We start from the raw sequence: 26,314 nt of genomic DNA on the forward strand, positions 1-26,314 counted from the left end.
TAGCTCACACCACCGAACGGTTTAATGGTGGTCGTGTCTGATACCATAAGGCGAATCAATCATCGGTTTGCAATATACCTGCAAATTTATTTGAGTGAACAATAATACAAGCTACAGTGTCTTGAGGGCACACAGCGTGCATCAGGCCAAGTTGTGTCTTTTTCCCATCAAACAAGAAAGCCTTGCGAGGTAGGTGCTGTGATAGCCCTATTTTACAGATGAGGAAACAGGTTCAGAGAGTTTAAGTAGTTTGCACAAGGCCACACAGCTAGTGAGTGCAGAGGAGGATCTAAATATAGTATGCCCGTGATTATGTGGGGCTTACCTGAAAGGGGGTGGGGACAGAGTTCGAGGTGAAGGTAGAGGAGCAACAGAACAACCCGGAATAAAAGCCCGCTGAAGTGTCCTGGGGTCATAAATACTGATCTGAGCACTCAGACAAAGAACAACTCAGGGATATGTCTCTTGGGATTATTTCTCCTTTATAAAAGGGCTAAGTACTTCCCCTGGGCGGTGGGGGTTGAGGGGAGGGCTGTGTTGTTAAACGTTACCTTCTGCCTTCCCTTCCGGGGCGATTTCACATTGCCTCAGTTAAATGGGGAGGTTAAGCCTTTTTTATCATTTATTTATTTCTTTTCTAAGTGTATTTACTTATTTATTTTGAGAGAGAGCATGCGAGGGGGTGGGGAGGTGCCGAGAAGGAGAGAGAGAAGATCCCAGGCAGGCTCCGCACTGTCAGCACAGATCCCCACGGAGGGCCTGAACTCACAAATCTTGAGCTCATGACCTGAGCCGAGATCAACAGTTGGATGCTTCAGCGACTGAGCCACCCAGGTGCCCGGATATTGTTTAAAAACCAAGGAGGAAGCATTAGCCTTCGCCCGAGAGCACACTGACTCTGCCATCGCGGCAAAGGGCAAGGGCAGTGGTGGGTGAGAGATGTGGAAGAAATATCCAGAAAGAAGCACCGCTCGGCCCAGCTGGCTCAGTAGGGGAGATCCAGGGNTGCCAGCCCTCCCGCCCATCACCTGAGTAAGGGCTGGAGAATAAATGAAAATAGCTGTCCCCAGGAGAAAAATATTTATTCATTAATGGCTGGAACAGAGTGCCATCTCCGTTGCGATGACAGAAGGTCTGAAGTGCATTACTGTCGTTTCTCAATACACTTGTGGTCCGGCTGCCGGGTCAGATGGTGCAACAGCCCATGGAATCCCCCGAACGGAAAAGAAATTGGGCTCAAAGTGCCAAATGGACGCCCACAGCATAATATCAGGTAAAACAAGCATATTCTTGCCCCCTCCACTGCCACCCCCCTCCCACCTTCCCAAACCTCCCCAAATGTTAGAGAAATAGAGAGAAATTCCAGTCATTTCTCATTACTGTGAAGGTCAGCCTGGCTGGGAAAATTGTTTCTGCTTTACAATTCCCCAAACTGTAGAAAGCAGTTAGACTTCTGGACAAAAACTAATGTTGCATTCAAAGGGAAAAGAGGCTGAGACGGCATTGCTGCAGTAATAAGAGAATTTTTTACTCTTTCCACTTCCCTGTGAACCTAATCAACTATGACATGAGAAAATATACTGGGCTCACCCAGCCAGGATCTGCCTGCCACCTGAAAATGTCCTCGGCGCTCCGCTGTTTGGGGCTCTGCCACGGTCCTCCCGACACCAATTCCGTGCGTGTACATCAAAATGCCATCAGAGATGCCCACACGCTGCCCGGCTCTCGGCCGCCCTGGGCCTCCAGTCGGAGGCTCCGCCGGAAAGACCCCCGCGGTTGACTTGTGGGTCCTTCCCGAGGCTTACAGCACGTTGCCGTGGGGGAAGCAGGACATCTGAGGACCCCTCTGGCTGACCTCTCCCCAGAAGCGTTCTTGAACATCCTTAGGCGGGACTTGAAGAAGCTGGGGGGAGTCGAGGACCCGCTTTCAACCCGTGACGGGTGCTGGGTGACCCGAGACGCAGACGGCTGGTCAGCCTCCCCCCAGCAGCCTTGGTTCAGCAAGGTGAGCGCACGCGTGTTTGTGCCCAGGGTCTGCCGCACGATCGCAGCAGCTGTGAGCGGCCCGGGGGGCCCAGCGCAGGTGGCCAGGCCCCCGCGTGGCTCATCCCTCCAGCCTCAGTCCGAGGACACGCGTGTGCCTGTTTTCTGGGCTCAGGCCCGTGCACACGGCTAAATGAGACGCCCCAGCTTTTGACAAGTGCTCGGCATAGCTGACGGGATTCCTGATGGCAGGTTTATTATTTCTCAGTTACGTAAAGTTGAACAAATCTGGTGACTCGTCACCGTGGCATTAACATCTCTTCCCTTTGCCCTAATATTTGCAGGAAATATTACAAGTGTTTGACATATAAATTCAGCATCTGACTGACTTTAATAACCATGTGATCAATAAGAAGTGATATTTTTATAGTCCAAGCTCAATATTTAAGGGGTCGCGGGAGGCAAATCTTCATCAAAGCAATAAGGCTAGATCTTTTTGTTCGTCAGAATTCTTTCTTTCTTTCTTTCTTTTTTTTTTTTTGAAATACAGAGTACAATTGGGGTGAGTATAATTAAGGGTTAACATCTATATCAAGTTGGTCACGTCACAAAGGTGTGGCAGTGGAGGGGGTCGGATATAGACACATTTGCTTTTTCAGTAGCTTCATTTTAGGATGAAGAAGAAACTCGACATATGAACACAGAAACTGGAAAGGAAATCAATGAATGTAAATCTGGAGCTTATTCCTCATTCGATAAGGACACCAATGCCCAGCCTCTTCGTGGAATTATTGCTTCTCCAGTAAACTCACAGTTGGCTAAGACGAGGTAGGCTGGGTCTCCATCTCGCCGTGTGCCGGGTTCGGAAGCGCGTCTGAGGCTGAGTGCCCAGATCCTTCCACCCGCTTCTCCCCTCACCCTTACCCCTCCTAGGCTGTAGGTCTGCAGAGAAAAAGAAACTCTAATAATCTTGGCGAGGGCACTATAACCCAGGACTGTGATTCTCGGTGCTCGGAATTCGAGAGGAAGTCCCGTATTCGCGTCGCTGGCAGGGCCGGCCAGTCTCAGAAATTAATTAGCCACGTTTCCAGCCACACTCCCAGCCTGCAGAAGCCACCCCGTGTCCTGGCATCGCCAGGCTTTACTTCCCAGCGTCTCCTCTCATTAGCCTACTACCATCGCCGTCACATCTAGCATTTGGGGGACACTCGCCACGTACCAGGTGTGTGTCTAAGGACTCTACAGATAACTAACTAATCGAATCTCCACAGGAAACCCAGCAGGTTGGTACTTTTATTTGCATCTTAGAAAGGAGAAACGGGAAGCACAGACGGGCTAAACAGCGTGCCTAGGATCATGCAGCTACCACGTGAGAAAGTCCGAATCCCAACTCAGGCAGTCAGGCCTCAGACTCCTCTCCTAACTATTATTCACGACACTGGCTCTCATTACCTTCGTTTTAGAGGGTATTGCTATCATTATTACCATTAAAATATTATTCCGTAGCAAGCGGTGGCAAATTACTGCTCACAAGCCATATTTGGCCCACAGGCGAGGAATGGTTTTTACAGATGAACATTTGCAATTGATTTGATGAGGAGGAACATTAATTTTGAACTCCAATTAGTGGAACATGATTCCCCTGTGATGGCTAATTTTATGTGTCAACTTGACTAGGCCACAGGGTGCCCAGATAGTCAGTCAAACATTATTCTGGATATTTCTGTGAGGGTATTTTTAGATGGTTTGTGTTTATTTCATTTTTTAATGTTTGTTTATTTATTTTGAGACAGAAAGAGCGGGAGAGAGAGAGAGAGAGAGAGAGAACAGGCACAAATAGGGGAGGGGCAGGGAGAGAGAGGGAGAGAGAGAATTCCAAGCAGATTCTGAGTTGTCAGCATAGAGCCCAACTCAGGGCTCGAACCCATGAACTGGGAGCACCTGACCTGAGTTGAAACCAAGAGTCAGATGCTTAACGGACTGAGCCACCCAGGTGCCCCTAGATGATTAATATTTAAATCAGTGGACTTTGAATAAAGCTGACTTCCCTTCATATCGTGGGTGGGCCTCTTCCAATTAGTTGAAGGCCTGAATAGAACTAAAGGCTGACCTTCCTCTGAAGAAGAGGGAATTCTCTTGCTTGTTGGCCTTTGGACTCAAGCTGGGGCATTATCTCTGCAAATTTTGGATTTGCCAGCCTCTGTAATCTCATGAACCATTTTCTTGAAATAAGTCATATATATACATATATATGAACATACAGACCATTGGTTCTGTTTTTCTGGAGAAAATACACCCTCCTTCAAAAAATAATCTATTCTTCTCATTAATAGGCTGTATTAAAAATTCTGCTCAGTTACTATTATTAGACTTTGGATTTCATCAATAAGAGCTTTGTAGAAATTTGTTTACTCTTGTCATATAAGTACATAAAGAGTATCCTTAATTTTCCTCAGCACACAAAGCCTAAAGTGTTTACCATTTGGCCCTTTATATAACATGTCTGCCATTTCCTGCGCTACAGCAATGAGCCTATGGTTGAATCTGAATTAGCTGGTTAGTCTGACCAATCACCCACCTTGACTGAGTGTTGGGCGGAATTATCAGTGGAGTCAAGTGACAGAGGGTAATCACAGAGAAAATCTGTAGGTGTGATGTGGTAGCTGACGTATGGGCTCTGGGTAGAGCAGCGAGGGGTGAGAGATGGGGCTTCAAATGCTCTGGGTCTGGGTTACTCCCAGACTGCACTTTGAGAACTGCTCCTCAGACTTTGGCTTCTTTTGCAAACCTGATAAATGTCTTTGATCACATTGGCTTTATGGGAAAGCCTTTTTCCATTCTTCCACAGGTCTGCACTCTGCCGAGGGGAACTGTACCCCTTATGTCTTCATATAATCTATGGGAAAGGGACAGTATTGGTCAGGGTTCTCCAGAAACACAGGACCAGTAGTGTGTGTGTGTGTGTGTGTGTTTGTGTGTGTGTGTGTGTTTCTCTAGAGAGAGAGGGAGAGAGATACATTTTACAGAGTCGATTCATGCAAATACAGAAGTAGGAGTCCAAAATCTGCAGGGTGGGCTGGCAAGCTGGAGACCCAGGGAAGAACTGATGTTAAAGTTCAAGTCGGAAGGCTGGCTGCTGCAGAATTCCCTCTTGCTCAGGGGAGGTCAGTCTTTTGTTCTATTCATGCCTTCAACTGCTTGGATGTGGCCCACCCACGGTATGGAAGGCATCTGCTTCCCTAAAAGCCTACTGATTTAAAAGCAGATCACACCCCCAAACACTCTCTCAGACACACACACAGTGTTTGGCCACATATCTGGGCACCATGGCCTACACAAGTACAGAGGGCACACTGGCCGAGGCGGCAGTATCCATCTGCGGCAAAATAGAGATCATCCAAATGAATAACTACTACCAATGCCAGCATCAAGGAGCATGCTTACTATGTCTTCCTCTGGCTTTTCTTTCCCTTCCAAAATCTATTAGAACTTTGGGGCCTTGTTCAGTTTCCACCACCTCCAGGATGTCCTTGCAGACATTCCAGGCTTCAACTGGCTCCTTTCTCGGTCTCTGAGAGCCCTAGCTGTCTGTCCACACAGTTTGATCCGTCGTTACGTTCTCATTTTGCACATGAGTCTTGCCTTCCCGGAACATATATTATCTGCATTGACAATAATGATCCGACATCATCAGGAAGTTGCTGTTATGCTTCCTTTCAGCCACGATGGGCAATTCACATCCCTGTGACTGTTCATCTCACCGGTCTGTCAAATCTCTGAAATGCCCACTTTTACAGGGATGTTGGTAGATAATATGAGATAATGTTTGTGAAAGTACTTTGTGAACCACGAGGCTTGATACAACTAGAAGATTTTTATTACTATGATACTTTGTTTAAGAAGATAGGAGAGGGGAATAAAATGCTTTTAAGTGATTTACATTTTACAAGTTTTATAGTTCTGGCACTAAAAGGTTTAACCCTTAGCTCTTCTGGGAAAACTCAGCTATCAAGAAGAACTTATTTCTTTGAGGGTGACGAATAGCCAACATTTTCCTGTGCTCGCCTGATGTTCTAAGTGCAATGGATCCCGTGCCTTTTGCCTATTCAAGAACACCCTTGATTTGTTTCATCAAATCTCCCCCCTCTACAGGGTCACTACCATCTGCATATAAGCATATCCATCTTTAAAAAGCACACTGATTGGGCTCCTGGGTGGCTTAGTCGGTTGAGCATCCGACTTTCGCTTAGGTCATGATCTCGCGGTTCATGGGTTCGAGCCCCGCGTCGGGCTCTGTGCTGACTGCCAGCTCAGAGCCTGGAGCCTGTTTCACAGTCTGTGTGTCTCTCTCTCTGACCCTCCCCTGTTCATGCTGTCTCTCTCTCCTAGAAATAAATAAAAAAATATTAAAAAAAAAAAATAAAAAGCACACCGATCTTGGGGCACCTGAGTGCCTCAAGTCTGTTAAGCGACCAACTCTTGACCTCGGCTCAGGTCGTGATCTCACGGTCTGTGGGATCGATCCCTGTGTTGGGCTCTGCACTGGTGACATGGATCCTGCTTGGGATTCTCTCTCTCTCCCTCTACCCTTTCCCTGCTCACTCACACACATACTCCTTTCTCTCAAAATAAACTTAAAAAATAAAAACAAATACGAAACAGACCTGTCTTGACCCCACCTCCCCTCCACACAGCGCACCTGTCTGCTTCCTTTTGGAGCAGGTGCCTGGAAAGGATGGTCTCTTCTTGATGGTGCCAAGTCTTCCCATTTTGTTCTTTTTTTGAATCTACTTTAGTCACTCCAACTCATCACCACTCCACAGAAGCTCTTGCCAAGGGCACTGCTTTCCACCAGGTGTGAGCTCCAATGGTCATTCTCAGCCCCCTCTTACTTGATCTGCTCTAACTAGTCGGCACAGTTAACCCCTCCCTCCTGGAAGCACTGATTTACTTTGGCTTCTGGGTGCCCCCGGCCCTTCCTACCTCACTGACCTCTTCTTAGTCTCCTTGGCCAATCTCTTTTCTTCCACAGGAATTCTTAGTGTTAGGGTGCTCCAGGGCCCAGGGCTTGAACCTATTTTCTTTTTATCTGGGCCCACTCTCTGGGTGATCTGATGCAGGCTTATGGCTTTACACCAAAACCGATGAACTCCCAAATTTATCTGCAACATGGACCTGTCTTCAGAACTTGAGATCCACCTGCTTCCTCGGCCTTTCCTTCTAGACATTCAGCAGGCTCTCAAACATACCTGCCCCAGACTGACTTGCTAAAAACAAAACCTGTCCCTGAATCTGCTCATTGGGTGGTCATCCCCATGTCCGTACACGGGGAGCTCCATCCCTCCAGCTACACAGGTCAAGGTCATTGAACACAACTGTGACTCCTCTCTTTTTCCTCCACACCAAAGCCAATCCATTAACAACTCCTGTTAGCTAGTCCTTCAAAACATATGCAGTCTGACTACCTCTCCCCCTCTCTACCGCATCCAACCGGGTACCAGCTATCGTCGCCCTGTTGAAATCATTGCGGTAGTCTCCCACCTGGGCTCCCCATTTCTGCTCTTGAGCCCCCACAGTCTGTTCTCTTCATAGGGTCCATGGGGCTTCCTGTTTCATTCAGCGTGATTGCCAAAGTCCTGGCGGTGGCCTACGAGATCCAAGATCCAAGATGATCTGGCCCCTGCATCTTCTGTGGCCCCGTCCGCCGCCACTCTCCCCCTCGCTCACCCAATTCCAGTCTTGCCGCCCTTTTTGCTCTTTCTGGAACCTGCCCTGCATCCTCCTACCTCAGGGTCCTGCACTGGTCCCTCCCTCGGAATGCATTTTTTCCATATGTTGGCTCCTTCTCTCCCAACCCATCTTGGTTCCAACAGAGATGCCTTTTCTGGTTAACTTAGGTCAATTAGTAACCCCTTCTGTAGCACTTGCTTTCCCTTTGACCCCATTTATTATTCCCTCATAGAAGCCAACACTGCTTAGTATACTATATATTTAAGTCTTTGTTTGATATATATTTTTTAAATTTTTACTCTTCCCTGATTCCTGCTGTAGCTCCAAGAGCAGTGCTTGACATGTGTAGAGGCTCAATGCATAGTTGCACAATAAATGAATGCAATGACTCGAAGGATCCCAATGGCATCAGAAATCTAACAAGGATTTGGAAGAAAAGTTCCCCAGATGAAAAGGCCTGGGTCAGTTTCCCCCCAGAATCCTCTGTGAATCTTGGTACCCCGTGAATCCTTCGGGTCTCGTCCTCCTTCTGAGCAGACATGCCCAGAAGGGAGGCACCGACCAAGGTGGGCAACTTGACACTTACATGTGTTGCAATAAACATTTTCATTTCTTCCTCCCCTGTTGTCCGCCCCCCCCACCCCAGAAGTCAACAGATTTCACTAGGAAATAAAAAGGCATTGGCTAAATGCACACTCTCTGAATTTTGGGCAGGACTGGAAACTTCAAGATGTATTTTAGTGGAGAGTGTTTTTTTGAGCCATGGAAGGCTAGGTTATAATTTTGCTTGGATTCACCAAATATGGGAGCTTTATTTCCAGGCAAGGGAGGCAAAGGGTGCTGTAGAACGTAACACACGCTGAGACCCTGAGACGGTGGCGCCGACAGGGAGTCCGGCCCTCTCCTGCGTGGCCGGGTGCTCTGTCCACAGCAGCCTGTGAGGGACGTGCTGTCGCTAAGGGACAGAGACCTTTTCTGTGGGCTTCTCCCCACTGCCTGCGCCACTCGCTTCTGCAAATCACCGCAGGTCCTCTCTAAAACCAGAGCTCAAACACGTGTGGTTGTTCTTTCTTCAGACTCAAGAACTGGCAATTTCACGGTGACCCTTTCAGGCTGTGTGAAGGGGGAGAAGTGGTAAGAGAAACACCTCTTTCAGTGCCGCTTCCTGGCTCTCAAATAAGTTATAGAAAAAGGAAAAGAATAAACTTTAAAATGTTTTTTTGAACTGTCATTTGATGATGTGTTCTGCAATCTTCAGAAAATAGGTACATGTTACTACCACATTAGGGAGAAAATAAGTTAAATAAAAATTTCTAGCAGCAAGCCTGAAGGCTATCATATTGTCACTCAATAATCTGTTTCTGAAAATCCCCAAATGCATTTTAGTAGGTCTGCAAGCTTTCAACTTTCTGGATCACATACCACATGCTGTACATACACCCAAAAGAAACAGAGGCAGTCAAACTGACAGATTCTAATTTAGAAACCGAAGAGTGAATTTTCTACTGTTTTTGAAGGTAAAAAATGACAGTCTTGCCTCTTCTCCTGAAAACTTATCTATAATTACGCTTTGTGGTGGAAAGGAGACAGCATACTTGCTGCGCACAACACTTGAGTCTTAAAAGCTCCTTTTGATTAATTAATTCACTTTATTATCAGGAGGTCAAGAAGCTCATGCCTACATTTATGCAGTCAATCTTGATTTATAATGCAAATCAGGCTGAGCACAGCCGAACACAGAGAAACCACCACGTGTGAACGGGAAGTAAGGTTTACAGTGAGGGCTTCATTCGATTAAAATCTCAGGCCTCTTTATGCTCTTTCTTTCCCGTTGAATTTCTAGGTTTGTTCAGGCCAAGAGAAAAATCCAGACTCTCCACCCTACAGAACTCTTGCATCTCAAGAACGCTGAGAGGTCACATGTGGTCAGCCTCTCGACGCGTACTTAGAATGCAGAATTGGGTGGCTTAGCAGGGTCTCCAAAGGCGACGCGGTCTTTATGAGAACAGGTGTGGGAATGGTCAGGTTGAACTAGTCAGCACAGGAGGGGGGAGGGGAAAGGGGGCAAACCTCAGATCCACTGAGTGACTATTAACGTCCTACTTCCTGAAAAGTGCTTTACCTATGTTATTTAATCCTCCTGACAAATGAGTGCGCCGTGCAATATTTGACAGTTGTGGAAAGTCTCAGAACATTTATATTTGACTTCAAAGTTTATGTACCTAGAAGTTTACAGAAATCATTTATATTTAATGCTCTATTTTGTTAACATCTGTGTGTGGCTTGTAACTCAGCTCTAAGAATACCTTCAGTATATCCATTAGGAAGTCTTTGGCTAATATTAAGTAACGAATACTAATTAACAAAATCCTAATTAGTAAATAGTGGCATTGAGGGCAATATTATCTCAAAAGGGATACTTCGCCTTGGGCAATATTTCACATGTACTTTCACATAGAAAGATCCTATCTAGAAAGGCAATTCTAAATAAGGATGTTAACTACTCCCTTGAAAAGTGCCTGAAAACTTCCCTGCAGGCAAATGTTGCCGTGAAATCTAAAAATCCTCAGTGTTGCATTTGAAATCTGATAAATATTTATTATCAATGCTGTTTGCTTTTAATCTGTTCAGGATATCATTTCTCCAGCTTCTTAGTAGTTAAACAAAAATGGCATTTACATTACAATACTGCTTGCCAACAATCTCATTTTCTGGTTTAGTCAGCAGCCCTTCATGCTTGATTAGTCTTTAATTATACAAATACCTACATATTTAAAAAAAAGTTTTCTTTTTTCCATACTTTGAGCATGTAATTATTTTCTCTTGCATGCAATAACCTTTAATTTTAGGATTAAGCAACTGATTCTTTTTAGTATGGATGGGCCTTTTCAAGTGTTAAAGCAAATTTGGTTATTGTATTATGAGAAAAATTAACTTTGGGAAACCTCTCGTCAGTGTCTCTGACAGCATCCTGATCGGCTACTACAGGAAGCATTGGAAATCTAAAAGATAAAAGAAGACTTCATTCTTCTATTTCTTTTTCTTCTTCTTCTTCTTCTTCTTTTTTTTTTTTTTTTTGCTATTTCTCCCTCCCTGTCTCTCTGGTATAGGAATGTGATAATTTAAGCACTTGAAACCTGTGTATATCAATTTTTTCTATTTATGCCAATTAGGGCCGAGAGCAGATGTTTTATATAAGAATATTTTAATACAAAAGCTATTTATAGTTCTAGTAGGAAAGACTACAAGATGCAAAGCTTTAGAAACAAAGGTTTTTCAGGGTGCTTGGGTGGCTCAGTTGGTTGCGTGTCTGACTTTGGCTCAGGTCATGATCTCACAGTCTGTGGGTTTGGGCCCTGCATCGGGCTCTGTGTTGACAGTTCAGAGTCTGGAGCCTGCTTCTGATTCTGTGTCTCCCTCTATTTCTGCCCCTCCCTTCCATTGGCTCTGTCTCTCTTTGCTTCTCAAAAATAAATAAACATTAAAAAAATTAAAAAGAAGAAAGAATCAATGGTTTTTCTATAAGAAATCCACAGACGGAGCATCTTGTTGAGTTAGCTGGTGCTTCCCTCTACACGCCATGCCTAACAGTTGGGGCCAATGACAAAGCCAAACAGCAATGAAATGGCACCTCTGCTTCTAAAGCCAAATGGGAAATCCTTTATATACTACCTGCCATGCTGTTGGCTTCTTACTTTATATTAGTTTCCTTGTCTCTCCTACCAAAGTAAACCCAGTAAAAATATCATCCATTTTCTTATGGGAGTCAACTCAAGGAATAAGCTCATCTGAGAACTTCACGCACTCAGTCAGCCACATTAAATATGCACCGTTGTTCTAGGTTCTGTGTGAGGGTTGCAGGACAAACCCGAGGAAGACTCGCAGATGCACTAAACCAAGCCCACCACAGTAAAACTTCATAGCCTGTGTTTAAAGCATGGCCAAGAAGATATTTTAACTTTCCTCTATTGCCTATCCCAAGGTTTAGTTTAGCTGGTGATAAAAGCACCCATCTTCTCATACCCAGTTTTTATGCAGAGGAACATTTTCTTTCATTCTGTCGCCAGGGCTGACCACAGAATCTCAGAACTGGACATGGCCACCAGGCTTCTCTGGTCCAGTGTGTCTATGAGAGAACCAGCGAAATGGCCATCCCTTCTCAGCGAGGGACGTCTTGCTGGCTTACCTGACAGCACACCCTTCTGTGCACACATCTGCTACGAAGCTCTGTTTCCTAGAGTTTGTGGTCCTAGTTCTACTAAAGTGGTCACTTCTTCACTGTTGGCTGGGCTGTTGTAACGAACAGAACAAAGCCCCTGTGATTATGAAATTTCCATTCTAGTTGGAAGAAGAAAATACATCAGATACGTACAGAACATGTCAGGTAGCGATAAGACCTCTGAAGGCTGATGAAGGAATAGAGGTGAAATTTTATATAAGATGGTGAGGGAAGGATTGCTTGATGAGGTAAAATGTAAGGCAAGACCTGAATAAAATGAGGGAGCAAGATGGATACCTTAGGGAAAAGTGTCCAGGCAGAAGGAACATAAGCATGCAAAAGTCTTCAACAGAAAGTCAAACACTGAAATATAACTGAACTTCTAGAACTCAGGCCTTGTTACTCCTAAAAGCAAATTCTCCATGTTCTCCAAAATCTTTTTTTTAAGTTTATTTATTTATTTTGAGAGAGAGTGAGAAACCACTAGCAGAGAAGGAGCAGAGAAAGAGGGAGAGAGAATCCCAAGCAGGCTCTGCGCTGAAAGTGTGGATGTGGGCTGGATCCCATGAACTGTGAGATTATGACGTAAGCAGAAATCGAGAGTCATATGCGCAACTGACTGAGTCACCCAGGCACTCCTCCAAAGTCTTTCAGATGTTCCTCTTACAATTTACCCCCATATTTCTACATAATAGCTTAAATTGTTTTCTTGATTTGCCAACTTTGGGTGTTATCTATTGACTTCTAATGTGGAAGATGAGGACTGAACATTCTCACACCCACTCCCTATTTCTCCTCCTCCTGCATCTCCTTGTTCTGTCAACAAAGTTTTCGATTTAATCAGGATTTCTTTTTGGGACTGTTTACCTTGGAGCCTCTTAGTATTCCATGACTGCACTTCCTCTTGTCAAAGTTTCGGCCCTTATCAAAGTTAGTCATTGCTTTTCTGTTTGCTTAGCTCTGTTTCCTTCTATTCATAATTCCTCCCAAACTCATCTCAAGAACGGGAAAGTCTCTCTGAACACTGTTTTCTATGAGGTCAACCATACCAGGTACTCTCTTGGTTTCTCTTCTGCTCCCCTCACTGCACCCCTTCCCATGCCCTGCCCCTTCTCTAGGGACATCCCTCCTAGAGGCCACAATATTCCTGCCCCAAGATGAACTGGTTGTTTCTTAAGCCTACGGGTAACTGTTAGCCTGGGGGCTCCTTTCTGGCCCTTTTGATGGTAAAGCTCTAATCTTCCTTTTCTTTGGTTTACTATCTTGTTTTGGTGGAACATTTCTTTGGTAAAGAACATCAGCTTTTGTAAAGCTGATGAAGAATGCACGACAGATCAATCTGAGACACGTTTTTCAGAATCTGAATCTTTTGTTTATTATTGTATTTGATAAGTAGTGTGGCAGTATATAAAATACAAGATGAAAACCATTTTCCCTTAGAATTTTGAAGGCTTTGTTCCATTGTCTTTGAGCTTCGAGTACTGCTATGGGAACCCACTGTTATTCTGATTCTTGATTCCTTGTATTTTACTTGTTCTCTTCCTTACGCTTCCCTGGGAAAATGTTCATGATGGTATGTTTCAGGTGTTTTGTTCCGTACTCATTCATTAGGTTATTTATTCAGTGAGACTTTCAATGAGGTAACATCTTTAAAGTCTGGGAAATTTTCTTGAATTAATTCTTGAGTAATTTTCTCTCTCTCTCTGTTTTCTTTTCTTTTTTTTTCTATTCTGTTAATTAGAAATTAGATCTTCTGGACTGATCTGGTATTTTCTCCCTGTTTTACTACTTTGTTCTCTCTTTTTTTCTCTTTTTGTTTTACATTCTGAGATATTTTCTTTATTTTCTAAACCTTCTACTGAATTTTTATTTCAACTATAATTTTTAAAATTATTATCTAAATATTCCCTGAATTATTTTTAAGGGTTCCTTGTGTATTTTACTTATTACGTGTTCTGTGGATGGCTGGTCTCAATGGATAGTCTGTAAGATATTAATTCAAAAATTTTTTAAAAATTATTCTCCTTCCTCTTTTGCTTCTGTTTCCAACAAATGTCTGCCCTCTCCCTGGCTCAGACAAAGACATCTCTCAAATATTTAGTCATTCTTCGTTGCCTTCTCACATATAAAAATAAAGCAGAGACCTGGTGACATTGGAGATTCCCAATATCGATAACTGAGTCTTTTCTCTCTGATAAGTGGTCAGGTTTCTCCAGAGAAGAAACCATCAATTACCTGGGATGGCTGAGGTGGGGAGTGGTGAGATGTTCACATACTTGATAAGTTGTGTATGATGCAAGTGGCCCAATGAGGCCAGGCTGGATCACACAGGATGCGGACTTTCCCTTGACACTCTGGTCATGAGTAAGGAGATCTCCCCAGCGCACAGAGAGCCATACCTATGTCTCCATCTAGAGGGTCTCTCATTTAGTTTCTCATGCATAACAGTGCTAGAGGGGGCATTGCCTGTCTGCTTGGATTGCGGAGGAAGCTGAGGGTCTAACCATTCAATATGCAGTCGTTAACCAATGTCCCTGTTTTCAGCAACATGCCCCTCAACCCTGTCTTCCATGGCAGCTGGTGTCTGCAACCCCCAAGGCTTTTGGAGTCTCCAGGGTTGCCGAGCTTCTCACTGTGCCCCTCTGGGCTTAGCTCTCTCAGCTTGGTTAAATCCTCCACCTGCTTTCCCAAAATTTGGTTGGCATTGTTTGTCCACTGCTGCCTTTTCTCCACTTTTCCTTGCCCTTTTGGATTTATACGATTAAAATAAATTTTCCTGTAGTATCATTTTAGTGAAATTCCTTCCCAGGGGGGTGTAGAGATAAATGCACATATTCAATCTATCTCATTGAAGAGGAAGCCTTTCATTTTTTTTTCTTTTTGAGAATTGGAAAGACCTTTTCTATTTTTAGTTTCCCAGTACCCTTTCTATTCTTTACAAATCCACAGATATTAACAACCATCTTCACTTATTCAATCTTTCACTTGAAAATCCTCAGTTTCTTAATATATTGTGTCTCCACCCATCAACCATTTTTTGGTATGTATAGTGTCCTGAGCCTTGGCTAACTTATCCTAATCTCAGAAACTGTTTACAATTCTACAGGGTTGGAGTTCTTCAACCTCCTTGATCATCAGAATCACTGACTTCACCCGTGAATTTTGTAGTTCTTGGATTGGGTGAGGGGAATCTATATTACCAAAGAATCCCCAGGTGATTAAAACTTCTTTCTTTGGGGTGCCTGGGTGGCTCAACTGATTGAGAGTCTGACTTTGGCTCAGGTCATGATCTCATGGTTTGTGGGTTTGAGCCCATGGTTTGTGGATTTGACGGCTCAGAGCCTGGAGCCTGCTTCGGATCATCTGTCCCCCACTCTCTGCCCCTCCCCACCTCAAAAATAAACATTAAAAAAGTAAAAGAAAAAAAAATCCCTAGAAAATTCTTTCCTTAATTTTTTCTTATGGAAAATTTTAAATACATGTAAGACACAATGCTATAATTACTGTCCATGGACCTATGACCCAGCTTCAATAAATATCAACTTATGGCCAATCTTCACTTATCTATACCTATCCAATAACCTCCACCAATATTATTTTCTTCCTTCACACATCATCTGAAAAAACAAGTCCCAGATATGGAAATTTTGGAAGATATGTGTCTTCAAAAGCTCCTCCTAAAAATATAACTAGATACCACCATCACACCTAAAAATATTAAAAATAATCCCTAAACATCATCAGATATCCCATCAATAGTCATATTTCCCATTATCTCAAAAATGTCATTCTTTTTCCTGTTTATATTTGCTTGCCATGTGATCTAAATAAAGTCCACATAATGAAATTCTCTGCTGTGTCTTTTGACCTACATGTCCAGTCCCCTAGACCTTCATCTCAATCTCTCTCTCTCTCTGTCTCTCTTACAATATACTTGCCACAGAAACCTCACCATGTGATTTTGATGTGCGGCCAATCTGGGAATCATGACTTTCCTGAAGTGTCCTCAGGGACCACCTAGGAGAGATGCTGGAGCAGTTAGTACTCTGGAGCTCCCATTAAAAAAAAATTTTTTTTTAATGCTTATTCTTGAGAGAGAGAGAGACAGAGAGAGAGAGAGAGAGAGAGAGCGTGCACACAAATGGGGGAGGGGCAGAGAGAGGGAGAGACAGAATCCAAAGCAGGCTCCAGGCTCTGAGCTGTCAGCACAGAGCCTGACATGGGGCTTGAACCCACGAACTGTGAGATCATGACCTGAGCCCAAGTTGGACGCTCAACCGACTGGGCCACCCAGATGCTCCTGGAGCCCCCACTCTTGTTTAGGAAACCTTGTACCCCTTCTTCTCCATGTCACCTGCAAACCTTTTAATAACATTGCACTTTTGACTCTCACTCACTTTGATTTTAAAAAAATCATTAGTTCTATTTTTGTGTTTGTGTGTGTGTGTATGTGTGATTTCTTTTCCTCTCCTTACAATGTATGTTGAACATCATCTTTAGCCATCATGTAGCCTCGTTGAACATCATCTTTTTTGGGAATGTAAATCCCTTTTCTCAATTATAATTCCGCCAGTATCGTGTCTGTTACCTCAGCCAGGATCCAAGAACCATCCCGATTAGGTTTTTCCAGATCACTTTGGAAAAGAAGGTGTCTCCTACGGCTCTCATCCAAGGATCCTCTTGCCTCAAATAGGATCACATTCTGAAAAATTATTAGTTAAGTTGCCAAGTAGAGATAACACAATATATTTCTAAAAATTACTGATTCCATCTTTTCACTAAATTCAGAAGACATCCGAATGTCTTAGCTTTAATGGCATCCAGAGAGGTGAAAACAAATAGAGGCAGTTTGGATAAATACTGATGGCAGCATAGTGAGCATAACTTGGGAGAAGGGAGCTGAATGATTTATTGCCCAAACCAAGACCATTCTGAGAGTGAAATGGGTGCTATTAGTAATTACACTGCACAGCAGACACACACAGAGACCACCCCGCACAAAAGAGCACATGAGGTCCCCCAGGCTGGAGCCAGACCGTCTGGGTTCACGTGCTAGCTCCACCTCTAACAAGCTGTGGGCCTCTGGCGAGTTACCAGCTTCTCCAAGCTGTGGTTTCCTTACTCCTATAAGTGACTGCAGGGCCCAAGTAGGAAAACATATACAAAAACACCTAGCACAGCGCTTGGCATCTGTTAAAGGCTCAACAGTATTTTTATTTTTTAAATTAGACCTGAGGGCCTGGGTGGCTCAGCCAGTTAAGACACCGACTCTTGATTTCAGCTCAGGTCATGATCTCATGGTTTGTGAGTTCAAGCCCCACATAGGGCTCTGTGCTGACAGTGCAGAGCCTGCTTGGCACTTTCTCTATCCCTCTCTTTGCCCCTCCCCTGCTTGTGCACACTCTGTCTCAAAATAAACACATAAACATTTAAAAATACATTAAAAAATAAACTAGTTCATTTTGGAGTCTGCCCCAGGGGGGTTTGAAGCAGCAGAGCAAGTCACGAGAGTCTCCAAGTATCCAACAGTGGGGGCCTGAGCTACACCCTTGGTGTGAGATTCTGTTCATCTTCCTTGGGTCTATCTGTTTTAGGATACCTTCGTGCTTTGGAAAATATGATTTAACTCAATCGGATCTATAAAATCAGATCTATAAAATATAAAGAATTTATATAAAATATAAAGAATTTATGTAAAACAAAATATAAAATCAATCAGATCTATAAAATATGAAGAATGCCTGCTCCTCTCCTCTCTCTATTATACTCCAAATATCAAGAACCACTATGGGTTGTTGAGATGGGGGTGGGGGGAGAAAAGAAACAGAAGATTAATTAGAAAATGGTGGTCCTTGCTTTGATGTACATTTCCTCCCAAGGGAAAGAAGTTGATTCGAAATAGTCTAAATGAAATTCTGCATTTCCCAAAGCCCACCAGAAGGTAGTGTAAAGAATGATGGTGTTAACAAACAATTTCAAAGAAATCATGGCTGAGTCAGAAGAGCCAGAGTTGACCTCGAGGTTGTGAGTTTGAGCCCCATGTTGTATAGAGATTATTAAAGCACATACTGGGGCGCCTGGGTGGCTTAGTCGGTAAAGGTCCGACTTTCGCTTAGGTCATGATCTCGCAGTTCGTGGGTTCGGGCCCCACGTCGGGCTCTGTGCTGACTGCCAGCTCAGAGCCTGGAGCCTATTTCAGAGTCTATCTCCCTCTCTCTCTGACCCTCCCCTGCTCATGCTGTCTTTCTCTCCCTCTCTCTCCTAGAAATAAATAAAAATATATATAAAAAAAATAAAGCACATAAATAAATTTTAAAAAAGGAAATCATAACCATAACAAGGTCTATGGTTTTTGTAGTCCTTACTATGTGCGAGGCGGTGCTCTAAATATAAAGTAAAGGCATAACATTCCTTTCAGTAATAATTGTGATCTTCAAGTAATTTTGCAAATAAATTTAAGATCGGCAGATAACAGGCGCTCACATATTTGTGAAATGAATAACTGCGAAATGAGAAATCACCACTGACAACAATTACGGACAGTCCTGGGATGTACAGAGGCGTGAGACACAGGGTCTGTTCTTCAGGGGCTTTAATTCAAGTAAGATAACAAACTTGTCCATAGATGGGGGGGGCGGGGAGACTCGGAGGACTTGTGCTAAGTGCCGAATGTGTGAGTCCAAGCGGAGAGCACTGAGGGGGGCTGGTCAAGCGTGCAGGGACAGGAAGGGTGGGGACTGTGAAGGGGGCAGGCGGGCAGGGTCCCAGCAGACCCAGGGAGGGGCCAGGAGGACACCTGGGCACATGGTAGGCGGCGAGACACCGGGTGGAGGGCAGGGCCAGAGAGCTCAGGCGAAGAAGGCTAAGAAGGGGGCCTTCTGCCTGATGGGGAGGCAGTGAAGGATGATCTTAGGCAGGTTAGGTGGGTGGGGTGTGCAGAGTGGACTGGATCAGGGAGAAAAGAGAGGGAAGGTCGGGTCGGGGAGGATGATGCTAGCTTTGCCCTGGGCCACAGCAGGTGGGAGAACCGACAGAGAGAGGCCGAGGGGGCCCTGGATGTGGAGCTCTCCAGCCTCTGAGTTTTCTACCCGGAGCCCAGGGACCTGGCTCTCAAGCTGCAACTCTCTGGACGAGGCTTTTCCCTGGATGTTCTGGGAGCCCGAATCAGCATGGGGGCCTGGGCTCCTTTCCCACCCCATTCTCTCTCCTGCTTTCACTCTCCCTTTACAAAGGTCTATTCACTTGCGGTGGGACCGCTTTGTCAGCTTTTAACATGTTAATTCAGTTTCTCTCTTAATAGGTTTGTTGAACTACAACTGTTATGTGAGTTTTCAACCACAGGGCTGGGGGTAGAAGGTTGAGGTTCCCTGCAGAGTGTGTGTGTGTGTGTGTGTGTGTGTGTGTGTGTGTGTGTGGCAGGGTGGGGGTGAATGGCATAACTGTTTAGGTCTTTATGACTGTTGGGGATAGTTCAGTGTTTAGGGGCTCATCATCACAGTCAATATGTTGGGACTCCAGTAAACCTGCTTTCTGAGCCATTCTGTGTCTAAGATTCCCCACCTCTGCCTCCCTGAAGAGCTAGATCTTCCAGGGAAGGGTTCTTCAAATCCTTCTGACCTCGTCCCATAGCAAGAGATACACTTGACAACTCAAGCCAACACATACATACACAGAATATACATACGCAGAAAACCCTGGATTGCGAGTGTTCTGCAAGACGAGCAAACATGTCTAATAAATTTTAACTTGATAAACGAGTAATGACTTGCAGTATGAGTTAGTACGTGATGCTGAATGTCACATGATCGCAACTGAGCCAATGGTTCTTGAAATTCGCTTTGATCTATCAGTGCTTTGGACTACAAACATGTTTCCAGAACGAATTATGCTCACAAATCAAAGTTTTACTGTGTATACACACACACACGGACAAATCTCTCTCTGTCTCTCTCTCTAAATATATATATGTATATATGTATCTATATAACTATACACATATGTCTACACATATATAACTTAAACAGAAACTTTAGGGAAAAAAATATAGCTTTACTATGTGTGATATGCCCTGGTATTTTCTATTCTCTATTATTATTTTCTTTTAAAAAATTGGTTATAAACCACTAAGCCAATATAATAAGCACTCAAAATATGGTTGTTATATCCTTCCCCAGTCTGGGCACACTGTCCCGCCTAAATCTTCATAATGATCCATAGAAAGGTCCAGAAGGCATGGTCTCCTGAGTGACAAGGTCACCTTATCTTCTGCGACTGCCTATCTCTCTCACTTACAAAAGGCACCAGATTTATTCCTGGTGGGATGAAGAAAGGATGGGGGCCTTTCACACTGGGGATGAAAGGGCTTAAACATCTGGTCTAGGGAAGCCTAACCGGGATTTGGACAACCCATCACATGTTCACAAAGGAAGAACTTACTGCTCCAGAGTCATCTGATCGCCACTGACTGGAAAGGAGGCTTCCTTTCTCTGTACCTTCCCAGTCACCTCTCTTTTAAGAGGACTCCAACCCCCATAGCCTCACCCCCAACCCCAGCAGTTGTCTCTCCCTCCCAGATAGAGCAGAACTGGTTGTAAGAAGTCCTACATTGCTCCTAAATTCTAATTTTTGAGAACTGCCACCTGAATGTCTGAACCTGGTACCCTTCAGGGTGCCTTCTTTGTATTGCTAATCGGGCGATATGTTTTGTAAACAATGAATCACAGCTCAGAGTCAAGGCTCTATGTTGAAAAGAACCTAGACTCTGATTTGTTTTCTTAAAAAAAAAAATAGTATACTGTACCTACCCATCTACTCAACTGCCCCCCAAACCCACCCTAACACCAGGTATCTTATAAAGGGATGTTTATTTAAAAGTCAGAACACCAGGGCCGTACCCTTGTGGCGACAATCAGCTCTTACAGCCCAGGCTTCTTCCGCTTCTGCTGTGACACTTTACATTATTTCAATCCATGCCCGAGCTGTAGAGCCATGTTGGCAAGGAGATTTTTCTAAAGGTTTCTTCTCATTGCTTAGGGCCAAAGATTTTGTCCTCTGACCTTTTGATTCCCGTTCTGCATCTAATCAATGTCAGGTCACCACCAGTAAAACTAAAATGAGGTTAAGTTGGGGGGGGGGGAAATAAAAGCAAAAAGCCTGCCCAGCCAAGTTGTAAAGACTCACCATTTTGAAGTCGTACAATCACTGCGATAAGAGAATGTTTTCTCATTTACCTCCCCACTCACCGTCCCAGCCCCACCCTCCTCCATTTGTTTGGTGCCTGATTTGTTTCTAGCAGCAGCAGGAGGTCAGAGCGAGCCAGGAAAATGAATGGAATCAACCTCCTGCCGGGCCGCCTGGAGCGGGCGGGTGTTACGGATCAGCGTAAAGCCAGCTCCCTTTCCCGGGCCGGGCCGATGTAACTCACTGGAGTGGCAAATTACATCAGACCTACAGCTGTAACCCGACATTATGATTAATTTGATCAGTAATTTCTCCTGTTTTTCATTTTAATCGGTGTGACTATTCTGCTGTGGCAGGTCTTTCAGATCTAATTAAGATAAATTTCCGAGTAAAAGACTTGGCAGACTTTCCGAGTCAAATCCAGGCATCGAGTGTGAAGACCTGCGGTCCCAGTCAATCACCTTCGGGGAGGGCCGGGCGCGGCACCCGGCAATCAGCCATTCACACTTAAGCAAATTCGTAATCTCCAGCACTGCTTAGTCATTCTCTCAGAAACGTCCCAGGCAGAAAAGGAAAGAAAGGAAAGCCCCAGACAATGTCATTTCTGCCCCTGTGCTCACACTCCTCTGGTTTGCCCAAACTACCTGGATAACCCTGTAAGTGGACACTTTACAGAATCCCTGAGTTGGTGTTTCTAAAAAAAAATTTAAATAAATACGTGCCTGTGTGTATCTATAACTAATAAACACAACTATACATACACACAAATATGGAGCATACATATATGTCACTATGAAGATTAAAAAGTTTTTTAATGTTTATTTTTTTAGGGAGAGATACAGAGTGTGAGCGTGGGAGGGTTAGAGAGAGAAGGAGACACAGAATCTGAAGGACATTCCAGGCTCTGAGCTATCAGCACAGAGCCCAACACGAGGCTCGAACTCATGGACCGCGAGATCATGACTTGAGCCGAAGGTGGACTCTTAACCAACTGAGCCACCCAGGCACCTCATGAAGATTTAGTCTATGTCATAACTATTTTGCAGCAGGTACCGCGAGTGATGGGCATCTCTCAGGACAAGTGGCCTGAGTGCTACAAGATGGGGGGAAGAGAAAGCCCCACCACGAGAAGCAAAATGCTGAGCTGGGAAGCACCTCCACTGCCAACACCAAGACGGTCCCCCCTACCTAGCATACACACAGAAATAAAAAGTCCCCTGGCTTGAGGTTGGATATGGGGGACTTCTCCAGGGGCTCTGAATGTTGCCAAACAAGCATTACTGATGTCGTCTACAATGCATCCAACAACGAACTGGTCTACACCAAGACCCTGGTGAAGAACTGGATCGTGCTCATTGACAGCACGTGGTACAGACACTGGGCCAAGCTGACTCTCTAGTAGGAAGAGATTTTATGCAAGAAACAATCAAAGAAGATTCAGAAGAAATATGATGCCCGAATCAGCATCTTCTGGAGGACCAGTTCCAGCAGACAAGCTGTCCCCATGCATGGCTTCAAGGCTAAGCCAGCATGGCCCAGCAGATGGCTATGTGCTAAGAAGGCAAGGAGCTAGAGGTCTGAGGTAAATCAAAGCCAGAAAGGCAAATACATCTTCCTCCCTCCTATATTTGGTCATGGAATAAAGGTGTTCATTGTTCAAAAATTTAAAAAAAAGTTTACATAACACACATATAATCCAACCCTTTAATGCAAATACGTATCCATCCACATATCAGACCCGGATGGGCAGGGGTTAAGACCTTATTTTCCCAATTTGTTCTCTTTTAGGGGAATCCATGCATTCGTTTATGGATCCTAAGGCTGGTGACTGACATGTGTACAAGTTCTGTTAGGTTTCTTCCGTCCTTTGAAGATGGAGATGTTAATGATATTAGTTCTTCCTGAAGTCTTATAATCAGCAAGACCTGCCTGTCCCATCTGGTATAGGCAGACATTAGGCAAGGGTCAAGGATTTGCCTGGGTTACTTACACGCCCACTTACATACAGGATATACAAAACGACACATCAAGGACCTCAAAGGGGTGGATGCCCTTGAAGACTTTTCTTGCATTTTATGTAGAATACATTGCTTCACAATGATTGCCCCAACCCCAATAACCAGAAAGCAAATTCTCCATTCTAATGGGAATGGCCATTTTGGAAAGCAGATGTGACTGGAGAAAAGATGCTGAATATAAATGTCATTTTTTTTTTTTGAGAGAGAGTGTGCATGTGAGCGAGCGCGCATGTGAGCAGGGGAGAAGGGGCAGAGGGAGGGAGAGAGAGAGAGAGAGAGAGAGAGAACCTTAAGCAGTCTCCACACTCAGCGTGGAGTCCCACGTGGGGCTCAACCCCCCTGGCCCTGGGATCATGACCTGAGCCAAAATCAAGAGTTGGATGCGCAAACAACTGAGGCACCCAGGTGCCCCTGTGAATGTCATTTTGTACCCAGCTCCCGCACTCCTGATGAAGAAGGTAAAGGACTTCTACAAACCACACTGTAGGATCTTTCATCAGGTAAAGCGAACTATATTCTGACTCTGCATGAACTCTGTATTTGGAGGATGATTTTGCTACTGTTTTATGTGTATCTCGGCTTTTGCTCCTGAAAATGTGTATTGAAATGATGGTGTAAGAGAACACTCCCCGCACCACACACACACACAACTGAGGCAGACAGTGTCAACTGTGTTTCTGTGGCTGTACAACAGACGACGGGAACTCAGGAAGGTGTGATCTTCACAGTCACATAGCCAGGTGATGTTGGGCCTAAAAGCTGGAATGAGACTCACTGACTTCTCTGAGCTCTTAGTGGTCACAGACCACCCAATCTCTTTGTCCTTGAGTTTCAGTTTGGTACAAACAGTTCCAATAAAACTGGCATATTTACCAAATAAAGAGAAGAATGTGTGGCCACATCCTCACCCTTAAGTGCAGAGCTTCTGGTTCTTGGGCGATGATAAGACAGAAATTTAAATTGGGGGCTACAAGACAGACCAGACAGGGGACAGTACGAGTCTTTCTTCAACCTGAGCAATTTACCTCCATCTTCATCTGCAAGGAATGCAGTTACGTAATTTAAATGAGATCTCTTTAAACAGAGGAAAATCTCACAGTGAAAAAAAGACTAAAATGAGGCAGATTAGCACAGTTGACAGAGTGTTATATCGAAAAGCTCAGATAGACCTTGGTTGGCATCTTGCCTCTAAGAGGTCGTTGCCCTAACTTTCTCACCCATGAAGTGAGCTATTGGGGTATCTAAGGTTTGTTGAGCTTTGCCACTCTACACGTGGGCAGTGGGCTGTATGTGGAAGCTCATAAGAAATGCAGAATCTGGGGTGGGCTTTCTACCCCAGAGCTACTGAATCAGAGTCAACATTTATCAAGGTCCCAGGGGGCTTCATATGCAAATAAAAGCTTGAGAAGCCCAGGTATAGACTGGATGAGACACCATCTAGCATCAGACTGGACATCTAACACACTCTTGTTTGCAGAGGGCATTAAAAGAGTATTTATTTCTCCAATTCTATTTTGAGTGTCAGAGGTGAATCACAAGGTGTGAGATTTTTCTAAAATACTGACTAGTGACCTACCTTTAGAGTCTGGGAGAGGACCCACTGCATAACGAAGTACATTTATGGTTGTTTTCATTTCCTGATGGGCTGTGAACCTGGGGCGGGGGAGGGCTGAAGTAACACCAGCTCAGTTTTTTAGAAACGAAGACCTGATATTATGAAATCATAGAATAAAAGCACCAGCTCCTGCAGCCAACACTTCACGTAAAAAACATTTTGTATAAATAAGAGGTAGGAGTTTGCTCTTTCAGAAATGAATAATTGGGAGACTATTTACAAGACAATAGGTAGTTATCCTCAACCCTGGCTCCACATTCGAATCACTTGGACAGCTTTCAAAAAACAGTGATAACCGTGACCAGCCCCACTAGAGTTCAATCCGAATCTCTGGGTGGGACCTCGGCCTTGGCATTCAAAAAGAAACTCTGCAGCTAATCCCAATGTGCAGCTAATGGTGAGAACCATTGCTGCTGAATTTGAAAATGCTCTCCTAAAAAAGAAAGCAAAGAGTTGAACAAAACACAAAGAATTGAACAAAATACAGTGTGGGCACGGTCACAGCTGTTTGGAGAGGATGTGGGTTGGATGAGTCAAGAAGAGGGTGGGGGGTCAGACAAGGGAGGGAGATTATGGGTCCCTGAGGCCCAGAAAGTATTTGATTACATGGAGGTCTGCCTTTCTGGTATGAAGATACCTACTTTGTCCCTTAAGGATGTTCAGTAGCAATGAAAATGGTATGCAGGTTGTGCCTTAAAGATGCTTAAAATGTATTCCCTGTGATATTTACACTCAGGGAGCTCGGAAAATACCCCAGTTTTGCTTTCTGCCTTTAGTAACTTTCTGCCTTGTGCTGGTTGTTTCCAAGGACCATTTGGTTTTAGCCTAAGACAGGTCAAATTCTTTCCACGGGGTGCAGGATACTGGACGTGATAATTACTCTAAAGACTGTTAATTTTTAGAACCTCCAACAGCAATACAAGATTATTTTCCCCCTGATTTACAACATACAAGTTTCCAAGACAACCAGACTCAGGAGAGTTTTCCTTGGGGAAAGTGAGAGGGTTTCTCTGAAATCTTCTCCTCTCTGAACCCTTCAATGTTGCTTTGTTCTCTTCAAATGCCACATTCATAACCTCACAATGCAACGACACAGAGCTCAACTGGGGAAAAGAGCGGCCAGCCTCAGGGAGGATATGGAGCCCAGCTGAGAAAAGAAGGAGATCCCTGACTTGACTTCTCTTTTATGACAGTTAAGTATCTTCTGGTGTAGAAAACTAGTGGTGGTTGGCGCCAGGCTGATCCCAGTCAAACGACAGTTCAGATGAAATGTGCTGGGCTGGAAAGTTGCATTAATCAGAGCCCAACGGGGCCTTCAAATGAGAGCCACTAGTTCCTAGAAGAGAGCCGTCAGCATTCACCTGCAGGGCACTCCCCCGACCACTGCATTCATCCCGTGGCCTCACAGGCATTCCCACCGAGTGGCCGAGGACTCGGAATTGTCCTTTGAGTGGACAGCCACTCCAAGGAGCACCTGAACCTTTCCATGTGGATTCCTCTTACACATGAAAGAAAATAACTCTGGAACTGCCATTCTCAACATGGCGCCTTTCTCTGTCTTGTCTCTGT

The 26,314-nt window shown here is 44.5% G+C and overlaps 1 pseudogene; it reads left to right on the forward strand.

The window, feature by feature from the left end:
- Positions 1–22,173: 22,173 nt before the first annotated feature.
- LOC144245820 (small ribosomal subunit protein eS8 pseudogene) lies at positions 22,174–22,693 on the forward strand (annotated as a pseudogene).
- Positions 22,694–26,314: the final 3,621 nt, after the last annotated feature.

This window comes from Crocuta crocuta, unplaced genomic scaffold (genome assembly GCF_008692635.1).
Source record: "Crocuta crocuta isolate KB4526 unplaced genomic scaffold, BGI_CrCroc_1.0 scaffold108, whole genome shotgun sequence".
Taxonomy (NCBI): domain Eukaryota; kingdom Metazoa; phylum Chordata; class Mammalia; order Carnivora; family Hyaenidae; genus Crocuta; species Crocuta crocuta.